A 15,635-nucleotide genomic window follows, 5' to 3' on the forward strand; every position below is an offset into this window, starting at 1 on the left:
GTGTTATAAAAACTAAGCTCCCATTTTCCACATTGGCAGTTGTGATCCCAACAGGATGCTTTTCCTCATATAGAAAAAGAGACTCTCCACTCATGAGCTCCCTACAAGCTAGATCAGCAGGACACCCAGTCCTCAAACTAATGGACTTCATTTGGTTCCTACCAGCCTGCAGTGCTATTCAAAGAAACCAGCTATGCCTTCCCTTGGGAACTGAGGGACAACTTGCCCTTTGTTCACAGGACAGCCTGCCTTCTATGGCCTCTGTTCTTGTACTCAAGGGAAACCCCAGCAGAACCTGCATGGCACAGTGTCATCCCTTCTAAGACTGTAGGTGTAGCTAATAAACTGATGTTAAGTTTTCCATAGAGACTATCATGAATTCAGGGATCTTGCAATATTCATGTCAAGGGATCGCTATTTGGAAGACTAGAAGGTGGTCATAACACATGGGAAGTTAGGAAGAATAGATACAGGTACAAGAAAGTGGAAAGAGAACACATGGTCTTAAACTAGTAATACTATTTAAGATTGGTGGGTGTCCAAGAGGAAATGTGAGGAAGCAAAAGGAAAAGCATGTGTTCAGGGAAGACATCGAGAGACCTAAACTCAGATGTTCTCTCCATGAATTGGGGATTGCAGACCACAAGATGAATAATGCCATAAAGACAGAAGTGAGGTTTAGGAACTGGATCCTGAGATTATGCAGTGATGAGAATAGAGGGAAGGAAGCGTGACTAAGGAGAGAGAAAGACAAAGGAAGAGAGAGGCTGACAACCCATCAGTGACATGGGAGATCTCATAGAAGCGGAATGAAAACAGACTTCAGTAGAGTGAAAGTGATCCTAACCAAGTATTTCTAATTTTTATATTTCAAATGAAGATTGAGAACGGATCAATGAATCCTCAACATTGAGATAAAATGGGTGAGTTTGCCAAAAATCAAATCATTGGATGCTGGCTGACCAGGACAGGTTAAAGAGAGATTGGGATGCAGTGAATATAGATAACTCTTTAGAGAAATTTATCGGAAAAGGAACAAAACTACCGAGGAACAACTGAAAAGAGCATGGCATCAGGGAATGTTGTAGGTGATTCCAAATTGAAAGATATTATGAGAGCATGCTGACTGTAACTGTCTAAGGGAGCGGTTCTCAACCTGTGGGTCGTGACCTCTTTAGCAACCCTCTGTCTCCAAAAATATTTACATTATGATATATAACAGTAACAAAAATACAGTTATGAAGTACAAATGAAAACAATTTTATGGTTGAGGGGTCACCACAACATAAGGGATTATTAAAGGGTCACAGCATTAGGAAGGTTGAGAACCACTACTCTAAAGAAAGGGACATGCATGAGGCAGGAGGAAGGAGCTAGAGAATACCTGTTGTACTTGACTTTGGAGATGGGGCATAAACAACAGAGCCTACTGTAAGAAAGAGTAAAGTGAGCTCACTCTGAGCATCAGGAGGTGATGATGATGATGATGCATTAGATGCATGAGGCTGGGGCAGTGTGAGATCTTCTCTCCCCACTTCAGTAAAACAGAAATCAATCATTTCAAGCTCAAACTGGAGATTTTTTAATCAGATGAAAGGCATAGGTTGCTAAATAAAAAGTCCAGTGCTAACAAGGACATCTCCTCTCCAGTTGTTGGTCAGAGATACCCTGGACAGCCCCCAAACAATACAGGCCATTGCCATGGCTCTTTGTTGCCCACCAGAATTTGATTGTAAGACCTATTGCTGAGGAGACAACACACTTCTGTCACATAAATCAAGTTGGTAATGAACAGGAAGCATCTTCCCTGCTGGCACCTTTCACGGTACTGGAAGGTCATATGCAGACTGCTGAGGAATAAAAGCCATCAACACTTTTACCCAAATTTGAACCCCATGAGTTGCAATAATGACCAGCTTGCACATATGCCCATGGGTGTACTAATGCTATTGGGGTAACTGATCACTTTCTAATTAGATTTAAGACCAGAACTATAGTAAGCAGCACATTCCTCATAAGGTAAACCTGGCCAAGCACCCATGACTGGAAATCTCATATGCCAAGGGGAAAAGCTGACTATTATTATTTTGTTAAATGGGCATACTATCAAACAGCTCTCTAAATTTCTATCTCTATACCTATAGACTGATGCAGCTCTCAGATCTTATCAGAGGAGTTTCTTACATTAGGCAATGGATAAAATCATAACTAGTCAAGCAGCAAAGAATCAGTGACTATGGAGAACTCAGTCACAAATGAAACATGCATATTATGCCTCATCCCCAAGAATCAGTATCATCATCATGGAAGAGGGGATGGAATGATTATAAAAGGCCAGAGGTCAGGGAGGACCAGAGAAAAACAGTATCTTCTAGATGTGACAGGACAAACGCATTCACGAACTCATAGCAGCTGTGGGGAAATGCACAAGACTGGTATAAGATCAAGCCGGTCAGCATTCTAGCATGGAATGGGAGGGGCTTGTGAGTCCTCACCACTAGCTGAGGAGCTACAGAAGGTTGATAATTTCTTGGGGGAGGGAGAGTTGGTTTTCTTTAAGAGCATGGCTCTGGAAGGCCAACCACAGTCCAGCGGATGCCTGACACTCAGAATTGTATGGGCATCAGCACAAACTGGAGCCAATGGATTACTAAATAAAAATGCAGAGGCATGGAGTTGGGGAAGGAGGTGAAGGTAGATGTGACAGGAAAAGGGGGAGGAAGTGAGGGTGTATATTATCATAGTAGGTTGTATGTAATTCTCAAATAATTAATAAAAAATGTTTATAGCTTAAAATGCATTCTATGCATGTATGAAATTTTTAAAGATTAAATAAAAATATTTTAAAGTGACATTAAAATAAACTTTAAAAAGAAGTTAGTGGGTAAAGAAAAACCAAGAAATGTGGACCAGAGCAAGAAAATATAACAATACTGACCAATTTAGTATTAGCAATCAGTATTAGTTATGACTAATACAAAGAAACACTGACCGGCATGACAGGACTTCCTCCACTGTGGACGGCTGTTCTAGTAGAAAAACAAGACAATATGAAGAGTGAGAGTTGGAAACACTGGTGCCACTGCTCCTGCAGTAGTAGTGAGAAAGAAGGGACATGGGTGGACATAAAGGCTATGATCACGAAGAGCCATGCGTCAAAAGCTTGGTAAAGAAAGAAGGCAGGGTCAGTGGACTGGGGGCCTTTGTCACTAGACTGACAGTAAGACACCGAGCAGAAGAGAAAACAGAGTTGAAGATGGAAGAGATGATTGAAGAAGGGAATGATTGAAGTGATGCTATGTAAGGAGATCTGCTGTCACTGTGAAAACTAGAGTAAACTTCAATGCAGTGAATGACTGAAGCAAGGTGGAAATCAAGTTGAGACCACCAGAGAAGAGCCAAGTAGTCTAGAGGATGAGGTGCTAACAGCTTGCCTGTGAGGCAAGAAAGCACATCAATAATTATGAACAGTAGTGAGGCAATAAAATCTTCAGAGAAGGAGAAAATCTAATAACTATAGCCATAGGGGTTAGATGGGGCTAGATAGGGTCTGATGGCACATGCTTAAAATCCTTTGGGGGTTGAGATTTGTGGGAGGAATTGATAATAACCATAAAGCATTGATGAAAGAGAAAGAATTCCATCCGGCCAAATGGTGGGTAGCCAGGCAGGAAAAGATCCACTCCTGAGGAGGAGGAGGAGGAGGAGGAGGAGGAGAACAAGGGGGAAATAAAGTAAGACATGAGGATAAACAAGACTCTCAGGAGAGTGTTGAGGCCACGTGTTTGCCTAATGAAGGACAGCCTGCAGAGTGGGAGCATTCAGGACTGAAGAGAAGTGGGATTTTGAGCCTTCAGAAATGAATAGATGGAGGAAAAGCAGACAGGCACACAGAATGGAGAATCTACTGTCACACAGTATTTTTAGAGGGGAAGCAACTCTATCTAAACATTCAAAAACACTTTAATGATTTCATTTGCATTTATGATGCCTCACAGAAAGCTTCTGGCAGAAGGAAGTATGCAAATGATTTTCCTAAGAAGTGATTTTGAAGGCTGAGAGAGGCAGGCACCCGAAGCAGGGGTAGGGATGCTGTCTGAGTTGACAAGTGTAACCCATGTCTGGAAGCAGAGGGACTACGAGGGTGGCAGAGAGGGCAAAGAGTAGACCTCCACTTTAGGTATGCCATATTGCCTAAAACTGAACAAAGGGATTCCTAGGGTCCTGAAGACAGCTGGTAAGAGTCCTTGTGGAGAAAGTTCCTCATGCTCAACATGCATGTAACTGTGGCAATACTTTGTTTGTGCTCTCACAAATAAAGCTTGCCTAAAGATCAAAGTGTGAAGCTAGGAACTAGAGGCCAGGCAGGGGTGGCACACACCTTTAATCCTAGCACTTGGGAGGAGGAAACAGGAAGTGTTATGGCTGGGTGGAGAGAGAAAGTGATAAGGCAGTGATTTGGTAGAGGTACGAAGTCTCTCTAGTGGCTGGCTGGCTGCTTTACTTCTCTGATCTTTCAGCATTTACCCCAATATTTGACTCAGGGTTTTTATTATTAAGACCAATTAGAACTCTTGCTACATAAAGCCATTGAATCAAGACTTTTCTTCTCCATGCATCAGGACAGAGACTGTCAAGTTCACAATTACTCCCAAATCTATGATTCCTCATGTCAAGTTGGACTTCATTCAATTTTAGTAGGAAAAAAAAAATTCCTGAGCTTTGCTATAGCTCCTATCATCCTGTTTCCTTGAAAAGGTCCAGGATGGGGCATCCCCAGCTGTCAAGTTAGGTCTCCAGTATCCTATCTGCCTCCTATTTTCTGGTTTCTTCCCCAACACTGACCATACAACAGACATCCTGCTACTGTTCTGGACCAGTACCTCTGGATGAATAGGGTGCTTAAAAGTTTTCTGTGACTAGATTTTCCTGGCTCACACTGAAGAAAGGGATGTACTCCAGGCTGGAGCAAACAATTATAGCTCAAGTTTATAAACAGATGTTACGGAAAGACATGAGCCCCCCCCCCCCCCGCCCCTCCACTTATATGCATGTGAAAAGATCAATTGATCTCTATATGAAACTGGACAGGGAGAGCAGATGATCACATTTCTCAAATGAACAACATAGGTTATACAGAGTAACTGAGTGAAAAGAAAAAAATATTAACCATGATTCATACTACAAATTGCAGGTGGGATGAGTAGTTCTTGAACATCTTGATTAGATTTTAATCTTGTTTTAGCAGCAGCAGATCAAGTTAATGTTTGCTCGGTGCAGGAACAGCACATGGATTGACACATAGGTAATTACGCTATTTATCTTCTTCCAAGGCTTTCTCAACTGGGGAATTGTGATGATCCAGTGCTCGAGAGGAATGGGGGCAAAAAGTTACATGGATGGGAGAAAAGAACAAAAAGTTCTTGATAAAAGGGATTGGCATAGAGACAAGAGACCTGTTTTTATAGAAGGAAGTATGGCTGTTTTCTTGGGGTGCTCTTATACAGTAAACCCTAAGGCTGCCTGTTCAGTACTCTGGGCTTTAGAAGGTCTAGGTTAATGCATTACTCCTGACTCAACATTCCTCCACTTTCTGGTCCTTTTCTCTGCACTGCAGCCTGCTCCCTGTTTTAAGAAATTCTGCCAACTCGTTATTCTTCTCCTTTTCATTGTAACATTAGTATTCCTTTACTTAAAAAAAAAAAAAAACTGAAATCACTAACGGACTGAATAGGTTAAAAAAAAAGACATACTTTTTATGGAGAAAGATGCCATGAATTTGGAAGAGGGCAAGGGGGACTACATGGGACTGTTTGGAAGGAGGAAAGGGAATGGGAAATGGTACAATTATAATCTCAAAAATAAAAGACATAATTTAATATATATGAACACTTAGGTATATTGTGTGTAATTTTAGGTAAATACAAAATATGATTCTTTGAGATTTTATCAAATAAGGAGGACATGGAATGCCAAAGTAACTTTAGTTTACATATCCTTGATAGAAGTATGGCGAATATGTTTTAGAATGTTTCTCCACCACTTGTATTTCATCTTTGAGAACTGCATGTTTATTTCTATGCCACATTTTAAATTGGGTTGTTTGGTTTCTTGTTGCTTATGTTCTTTACTTCTTTGTATATTCTAGATGCTAACACACCCTCAGATGTAGCTGGTAACACTTATTTTTTTGTCCCATTCTATAGATTCAGAAAGATAAACATCACACGTTTTCTTTCATTTGTGGATGTTCATTTTGAATCTCCAGATATGTGTGTTCCATTTTAAATGTTCATAGAGGTCAGAAAACTACTGAAGAGTCATGGGAGGGGATTTCAAGGGAGGAATAGAAGACAGTGCTATAAATGGTTAAAAGGAATAATGGAACAAAAGGGGTTAAATAGAGTAGGCATGTGTGAGGGCATGGTAGAGGAGGGAATACTAACACTACAGACATTTTGAAAGTCATATGAAAACCTAGTACTGCAGCAGCTTCTTCAAATATCTACATACACATATAAAAACAAAGATTAAATGGAGTTAACTCTATAATGGGGCAACGATGCCCCTACAAGATGCCATAGGCTAACACATAAAATCCCAATGCCAGGGGTAGGTTAACTCTTTGGGAGTTGTTAGACAGTGAGCTACCATAGAACCTTAATCATTGCAGAGTATTGCCATTGCTTTGGGTTCCCTCTAAGAACCTGATAGTAAAACCCCATTGCTGAGGACACTTCATAATTGACTCATAAAACATGAAGATATCAAGGAGCTACTCACCTGGAAGCTTCACCCCTACTGGTTAGCTTTTATAGTGCTGGGAAGTGCTTGAACACTACCAGAGGGGAAAGTGACCATCTGTCTTACTCAACTGTGAACATTACAAGCTACAACCCTAACCTGGCAAGCCATGCCCACTGGTGTAATAGTCATCCAAATGTCACAGGAGTAACAACCACTTTCTTATTGAAATTAAGGCCTACTCCATGAGTTAAAGCCCACACCTGGCACTAACATTGAAGGCAAGAACTTGTAACTAAACAGGCCGTAGGCCCTAGGGCAAAACTTACTACTATTATTCTGCTAAATGGGAACAGTGCTAAACTGACTTTTAATAACTTGTTCCATTCATAGGTGAGTGCATCACTCAGCCTTCATAACAAAATCTTTTTGCAGCAGATGGTGATGAACACAGAGATCCAAGACTGTAAAAAGTGCAGAGAATGGGGCTGCATAATACGCATCCCAAAATAGGACATCTATTATCATAGATCCTCTACTCAAGGCTCAGGAAACTTTGAGGAAGAGGGGAGAGAAAGATAGTAAAAGAAGATGTGGTTGATGACTACAAGAAAATGGTGGTTTCTGGACACAGAAGGGCAGTTGCACATATGAATTCACAGAAATTTTGACGATGTGCACAAGTTCTGTGCAAACTCGAGACAGATGAAATCCCAGTATGGAGAGGAGAGTTGGGCAGGATATTCCATGCCTAGCTAAAGAGCTATTGACAATTGATAGCTTCCAAGAGAGGGAGGGTCAATGTTTTTAAGGATGGGGCCCTAGTGTGTTGATGTAGTGTTGTGTAGATGGCCACATGTCCAAGAGTATATGAGAAACACCAACTATACTTGACAGATTAAAAAAAAAAAGGACACAATGTTATAGGGGTAGGGCAACTGAATGAGGATCTGAGAGACGGGATGAATGTGACCAAAATGCATCCCACCTAATGGGATAATACTACCAAGAATTGGGAGGATCTTTCTTCCTCTATTAAACATCTCTGGGAACTCCTTCACAGACATACCCAGTGGGGTGTGTCCTAAGTGTTTATAAATCCAGTCAAGTTGACATTGACAAAAGTGAGCCTGACATCATAGAGGTTGAACATTCCTCAGGTGCTGGGGGATATCTTTTTGTATACTGTTAATATATGTTGTTCCCATTGGTTAATAAATAGGCTGCTTTGGCCTATGGCAAGGCAGCTTAGAGCCAGATGGGAAATCCAAGGAGAGAGACAGGAAAGAGAAAGGCAGAGTCTAGAGAGATGAGCCAGCTGCTGAAGGAGCAACATGTAATGGGACACAGGTAAAGCCACAGGGAACACATGGCAATACATAGATTAATAGAAATGGGTTAATTTAAGATATAAGAGCTAGTTAGCAAGAGGTCTGACATAGGCCATACAATTTGTAAATAATATTAAGCCTTTGAGTGATTATTTTATAAGTGGCTGCGGGACCACAGGGCCGGGCGTGACCGTACAGGACCAGAAAAACCTTCCAGCTACACTCAGGAATCCTGCCATCTCATCTCTTCAAGGCTCAGCAAACTTAAACTCAGGGGCCCCATGTTATCTCTCCCTAAGGCCCCCACAGCTAACCGTAGTTCAGGCAGCTGTCGCCGGCCAACTGCTGATCCTGTGGGTCTCTGAAAGCACTAGGTCAAGGGGCAGAAAGGACAGCACGGGGCTGTCAGTAATGGTTGAACACTAGACACACTCACCGAGCCCATTTCTGAGACAGCTCAGCTGGCAGCTGGCAGCTGGGTAGAGGTGAGTCCTGTGGCAGACAGAAGGCTCCACTGGGTCTGGGAAGAATGCTCCACAAGCTGGTTCCATCTCTGAGGTGCATCTCGACTCATGCAGGTCCTACAGTTGAAGCTGCCACAGGCTGCTGTGCGGTCCCCCCAGCCTAGGACCATGCAAATAACAGGAGGGAGTTCCTTGAAGTGCTCGACTGTTGTCATCTTGGACATCCACTCTTCACTCTGGGCCTCAGCTTCCTGTCTGTGCTCTGTACCGGGGCAGACACAGATCCAGAGCCTTCTGTACTTTTTCTAATACCCCAGTTTATTTCTCTACTTGGTAATCTGGACAACTTGTCAGGGAAGCTTGACTGTTAACCCACTAAGCCAGGGGGACAGTTTGGTTTTCTTGTTACGTGCACTGACTCTTGATACCAGACATCCCATCCCATAGAGGCATTTACTGGGAGTGAGGTAAAATAATAGGTATGCCACAGATCTTTAAACACATACTACGAATAATATTAAAATAATAAATAATAAATGGAATTATTTCTCGTTCTAAATCAATGCAGAAAAATCTACAGAGAATAAATTATTCAACTCAAAATAAGGACAGAATTGGTGTTTTTAACATACTCCTCTGCTTCAGGCAAAAAAAAAAATGGCTTGACACAGCATCCTTCTTGATATACACCACTGTCTTTCATATTATTGACTCCCTACAACCTCACTGAAAACCTCAGGGACCATGATTACCTCTCCACTTACAGGCAAAGAGGTCATATGACTTTGCCTGGTAGCTCCTGACTGCTGGCCAGTTTCCTCTGACACCCATCTCCACACATACATCTTCGTTCCTGTGATGCTAGCCTAAAGATGCCCATAGGCCCTGAGTGAGCAGAGAACATAGTTTCTCTTAGTAATTATGCTTCCATTTTAATCTGTAATAGGAAAACTTATTAGCATATTCAACAGATGTTCAGAATTCACAGATATTTACCTCAGTTGTATTCCCTGTTGCTGTGGTGAAATACCTTGACCAAAGCAACTTACAGAGGAAGGATTTATTTATGTTAGTAGTCAAGGCTACAGGGCACTGTTGTAGGGAGGTTGAGGCATCAGAAATTAGAAGCAACTAAACACATTAATCAAGGGCAGAGAACAAAGAGTTACTTCATGCATGTTGGTCTTTTTATGGCTTCCACCTCCAATAAAGTTTAAGACCCCAAGCCCAAGGAATGGCACCCCTCATAGTAGACTGGTCCTTCCACATTGACTGAGGCAATTAAGGTAATCTCTCACATTCTTAGAATTCCTTCTTACAGGTGATTCTACATTATGTTATTCTGACAATTAAAACTAAGCATTATACTATTTCTACTTATAAAGAAGCCAAATTAATCAAGGTAAAATAAGGGTCCTGAATTAAGGGGCCAAGGTGACTCCTGGAGAGGGCAGCAACATGGGTTCTGCAGCTTCTTCACTATTTCCTTCAGGCAATTCACATCCCTCTTCTGAGTCCTGGTTGTTCCTGCTATGGAGTGGCTCTTAGCTACCCTGAAGCCTGGATATATTGCCCTGGCAAAGTCATTATTAATACCTTACAGAAGCTCATGATCACTTTGGAGTCAGAGCAAATTGACCCTGTGTGTCACCTCGGGCTTTGAATATGTGTCTCTTACCTCTGCCTGGATCATGAATGCCCCTGACTGTCACCACCAGTCTTGACTCTCCTACAGACTTTCACAAAGACATGGCAAAAAAAAAAAAAAAAAACTAACCCCAGTGTGGGGCGTTTACCCACCACCCCCACAGTTCCCCAGAGTTTTCCTGAGCGTGAGCAGCAGGAAATATTAGATAGAAGGACTTATTGCGGAGAATAGTGTGGCGATAAACAGATAGAAAATAAAGGATAGCCTCGAGAGGGCCTGGAACCTTTTCCAACGGCCTGACTGTCTCTGCCCCAGGGTTTTTATAGAGACGCCAAGGGGTGGAGCAAAAGACCTCCTCCCCCAGCACAGCCAAGTGCAGACCACCCCAGACACCTGCACTCAGGCCTGTGGTCCTAATCATCCTCTGTGCGGACCTGCTGGGTAAAGCCACGAGGAGCCCGAGAACTCCCACACCCCAGGGGACTTGGCCTCACTAATCTGCCTCATGATGCCAGTCCAGGTGTCTTCCAAGGCCTTACTTACTTCACCTCCAGTGGGTGCAAGAATGAGTCACATCCATTGGGAGCCTGGGGAGATCTGAGCCTCTGACCTTGCAACTGTTGACTTGGCTTGTCAGATGGCATCACCTCCAGATCTTCATCGCATTATCACCTGCCCTTGAGTTCCATTGAAGTAGAACTTGGCAGTGCTGCTGTCCCACGAGAAAGAGAGAGGATGCACACAGGCTCTGTCCTGATTCTGCTACACACGTGCTGCTGGGCCTTGCGCAGGTCGCTTTACCTCTCACAATTCTTGTAGGGTTCATCTTTCTCATGAAGGTGGCTTCCATAGCTGCCTCCAAGCTATTGACACCAGGGACACACGATATAAATTCTGCTCAGTGTCTTAGCTACCATCCACCATGTAGAAGATAACTCATAATAACCTCCCCCCTCCTCTCCACATCCTACTCAGCCCTGACCAACCTGGGACCTGTTTCATCTGTGCTTCTCTTGATCACTGTCTGGTATCCTGTGACCTGTCCCTGTGTTATTCCTGAACACAACTTCCACGGCAATGGCATTCTCTCCAGGTCGTTTCTATCCTGCAGTGTTCCCTGGCCCCTGACAGCACCTGCTGTCCCCTGAAGGGTCCTCCCAGCAAAGGCACCATGTCCTCTGTGGCTGTCCTCTTCCTGTTAAAGGGCCTCCATGGATGCCAGCCCAAAGGCACCATTCTTTCACTCTGCTCTCCCATCCCTTCTCCGACTCTCCTCTCAGGTGTCTACTCCAGCTGCCAAGTCTGGCAGTATCTCCTGCAGGTGGGGCACCGCAGGTCCTTATGGACCACGGGCCTTATCCAGACCCCTCTGACTCACCCCTAGCTTCCCCTCAGTGCCTTCTCTGCTCCAGCAGGTGGGAGCTGAGTGTGGCAGCAGACTGCCCTTCCATCTATGAGATCCAGCACCCCATCTATAATGAGGAGGGATGTGTCACGTTCTGTAGGGCTTCCGCCTACCCCGAAGTGATTTCCTTCTATGAGTTCCAATCAAAATCAGGACACTGCTGCTCCCTGGAAAGATTACTGGAACTAAACAGCTTCAATGTGGCTCTCCGTCAAATGAAAGGGACAACTCTTTACTGAATAATTAAAACTACATCAGTCTGAAACTCAGCACAGCCATCATATTGAAGCAATCAGACAGAGGGAGGACCTGGTCCCCTGAGACCCCACAGGGTATACAGGGCTTGACTAACATTTGCTGTGTGGCCAGAGCAATACATATCTCCAATTGTTATATTGTTAATTATCAATAACAAGGTTAGAAATAACCACCCCCTTGCAAGTGTGAAACAAAGAATATGGGCACAAAATAGGTACAACTGCCAGGTGACATTTATACCTTTCCTGTCCAGACTTTGGTAATATTTGTAGATCTTATCATTCATGCAATTAATTGAATTGTGAGACTCTGTATGTCTGTCCCACTGTGTGTTGCTTAGGAACACTTTCTTTTGAAGTTACCAAGGCACTAATCTCACCAGATTTTGAGCTCCTTCAGAATTGGCCTGCGACTTGTTCTCTTTAGTATCTCAGCACCAGGGGCCGGGTTTGTAGGGCTTAAAGGATGTTCAGGGCTGCTGCGTCCCACCCACTGGGACCTTTAGAGCAGAGGCTCTGTCGTGGCAGCCAGCACAGACCTTCCTGCCAGCATCTCTATTCTTGTGTGACTACAGACAGCATTACAGAAGGAAGCCAAGGTGAGAGCAGGCCAGCCAAACTGAGAGATATCTCCATGACAACAGCTTGTCCATTAAGCAAAAGATACTGACTTGTCAAAGGTCAAGTTGTCCAGGTGAGGCGTTCTTTCCCAGCACATCCCTCAGAAATGTTCATCTTCCTTGTCAGTATCTCTTTCCCCAACCTCAGGGCTGTGAGATTTGAAGACAGTGACCCAATTAGCCACTGAGAACACCTGAATATGTCCATATGTAGCAACAGAGAACAGGTCTTGATGTGGTTGGTGAGGCAACACTTGGTTTCCCTGCACCTTTTCAGGCCACAAATGTCTTGAGGACAATCTTAGCCCTCACATCACACATCTCAGCTGGGTCTGAGGCTTTAAATAGCTTCACTAGCTTACTATCTATAACTTTATACATTATGGCATACATTGTTTCTAAGGATACTAGTCATAGGAGGACCCTGAGATGGATCTTCACAATGGGTAAGAGAGAAAGCAAGGATGCAATAATAATCCTGAAGTAGCACTTCCAGCCACATCATAGAGCAGCCAGAAGTACGCCCCACTGGATTGGACATTTCCTTTACCTGTGTGGCATATCTGAGAAGCACATTTGCCAAGCCCTCTGCATACAATCAGGTGTGCTCAGGTGCCCTTTAGAAAATGATAGCAGAGAGCCCCAGAGCCCCCAGCCTTGGGCTGCAGGGGATGCAGATGCTCCTGCAGCTTGCATCACTGACTGGGGAGAGGGAAACTTTCCTGGCAGCTGGGCACTTGACTTGTGTATGTTCTAGAATGAATCATTTTCAACTTCAAAAAAATAGACAAACCTCAGTTTCATGATGAAGAACCACCCTTTCTACTTTTAATATGACATATTTGGTTTTCTTTTCTCAACCATGATTCCTTTGGGATGAAACAGGGACACCTGATTCTGCAGCAATCCAGGGCCCAAGGATGGTCAGGCTTCTGAGAAATAGCCATGAGCTACTATATACAATAAAACCCAATATTAAAAACAGGTTTTAAAAATATATGACAAAAATCTCTCAACAGATATCTTACCAAAGAAAACATACACATGAGAAATGATGCTTGCTTCTCTTTGTCATCATGGAACTGCTAAGCAAAACAAATAGTACTTCCATACAAGAGAAGAGACAAGATGCAAAAACGCTGACCACACAGAATGTGAACAAGAACTCTCCTTCACATTTAATGAATGGATGCTCACAGGAGCAATTATTACAACTAGGAATTACAACTAGGAATCAACCAAGATGGCAGTCAGTGGATGAGGTGATACAAAAGCTATGGTATGTCTAAACAATGGAATATTATTCAGAATAAAAAAGGAATGAGCCATCCAGCTACAAAAAGACAGAAGAATAGTAAATGCACATTGCTAAGTGAAAGAAGCTAGTTTGAAAAGGCTCCAATCTATATGACCCTAACTATGGGATTTTGGAAAAAGCAAAAGTACAGGAAGAGCATAGAGATCATCATTTATTGGGGGTCATGGGGGAGAAATGAATGATCTGACACAGTACAACAGGCTTTTGGGACAATGGGACTTCTTTATGTGAAACTATAATGGTGGGTCCATGTATTGTAGGAACTAGTTGTAGTAATTGTAGCAAATGCGTACTCTACAGTGGAGTTTTGATAGGGAGAGGATATGTGTGCATGGAGACAGGGCATACATAGGAAATTTTACTACTTTCTCCTTAATCTTTTTTTACTGACTTAAATTTTCCCTAAACATATTCCATTTAAAATAGTAACAAAAATAAAATAAAAATAAATGTTAGAGGGCTTCTTGCTTTGTCAGGGTAAATATTTTATTCCAATTTCTTGTATACACACACACACACACACACACACACACGAGAGAGAGAGAGAGAGAGAGAGAGAGAGAGAGAGAGAGAGAGAGAGAGAGAGAAAGAGAGACAGAGACAGAGAGACAGAGAGAGTTTAAATGTGCCTCTTGCTGCGGGTCATGCTCTCACTGGAGAAGAGTATTAAGTCCTTGAGATTTCTTCAAACAAAAATATTACATTACTTTGGCATCTCATATGGTGTTGCAAAAAACTGAGCTGTAGATGTGAAAGAAGCTCCAGGGGAACATTCTCCTACACTGATGTATGCTACCCCCTCAGACCTACCAAAAATCCACCTTCTGCATCAACATCAACTTGCCTCACAGGAGGAACAGGTCTCAGATTTTATCTTAAAATTACTACAGCAATACTTCTTCTCTACCTAAGCAATTGTCAGCATTCTTTGGATGCTTATACTTCTGGTTTCTAAATCAATCAGAAGTGTCTAAGTCAAGGATGCAATGGAGTGGTGTGACAGACCAATGTTGTCTAAGGGTGGCCACTTGGACGTGTGGACATGTGTGTTGGTTAATTTTATATCCACTTGACACAAGCTAAAAGTCATTTGAGAAGAGGGACTCAATTGAGAAAATTCTCCCATAAGACTGGCCTGTAGCCAAGTCTATAGTGCATTTTCTTGATCAATGATTGATGTGGGTGAGCTCAGCTCCCTTAGGGTTGTTCCTTCCAAAGGAAGGTGGTCCTTGATGGTATAAGAAACCTGTGAAAGATATGGAGAGAAAGCCAGTAAGCAGCATTCATTCATGGCTTCTGCCTCTAGGTTCCTACCTTGAGTTCCCCTAGTGATGGAGTATGAACTGAGAGTTGAAAGCTGAATTAAACCCTTTCCTGCACAACTTGTCTTTGGTCATGGTGTTTTATCACAGCAATTGAAACCCTAACTAAGGCAACATATGAGTGAACAGCTTCATCAGACAATCCATCAATGTCCTCAGTGAAGTGGAGAACACAGGCAGGAAGAGCAATTCTTTCAGGCTGCTGGTGAGGATGCAGAAAACATCCTAATGAAGTCAACTTTCCAGTTTGCAACAGACCCTGCCCACAGTGGTTCTGAGTATAGGAAAAGGGCTTCTTTCCACATGCAAAACAGAAGGATGCATCTGAAAATGGCATGGGGATGAGGTACCCCCGGCTAGCTCCGTGCCACACTTGTTTGTCCCAATATCTAGAGGAAACAGGTAGGCAAGGTACTGCCATTCCAAGAAGACTCACCTAGTGCTCAAGAAGTTCAGGAGATGCTAGGGAAGGGAAATGAATGCTGGAGAGCAACTGAGACAGAAACACATTTAGTGAGTGACTGTT

The sequence above is a fragment of the Peromyscus californicus genome, unplaced genomic scaffold (genome assembly GCF_007827085.1).
Source record: "Peromyscus californicus insignis strain IS unplaced genomic scaffold, ASM782708v3 Scaffold_20__1_contigs__length_68692818, whole genome shotgun sequence".
Lineage (NCBI taxonomy): Eukaryota > Metazoa > Chordata > Mammalia > Rodentia > Cricetidae > Peromyscus > Peromyscus californicus.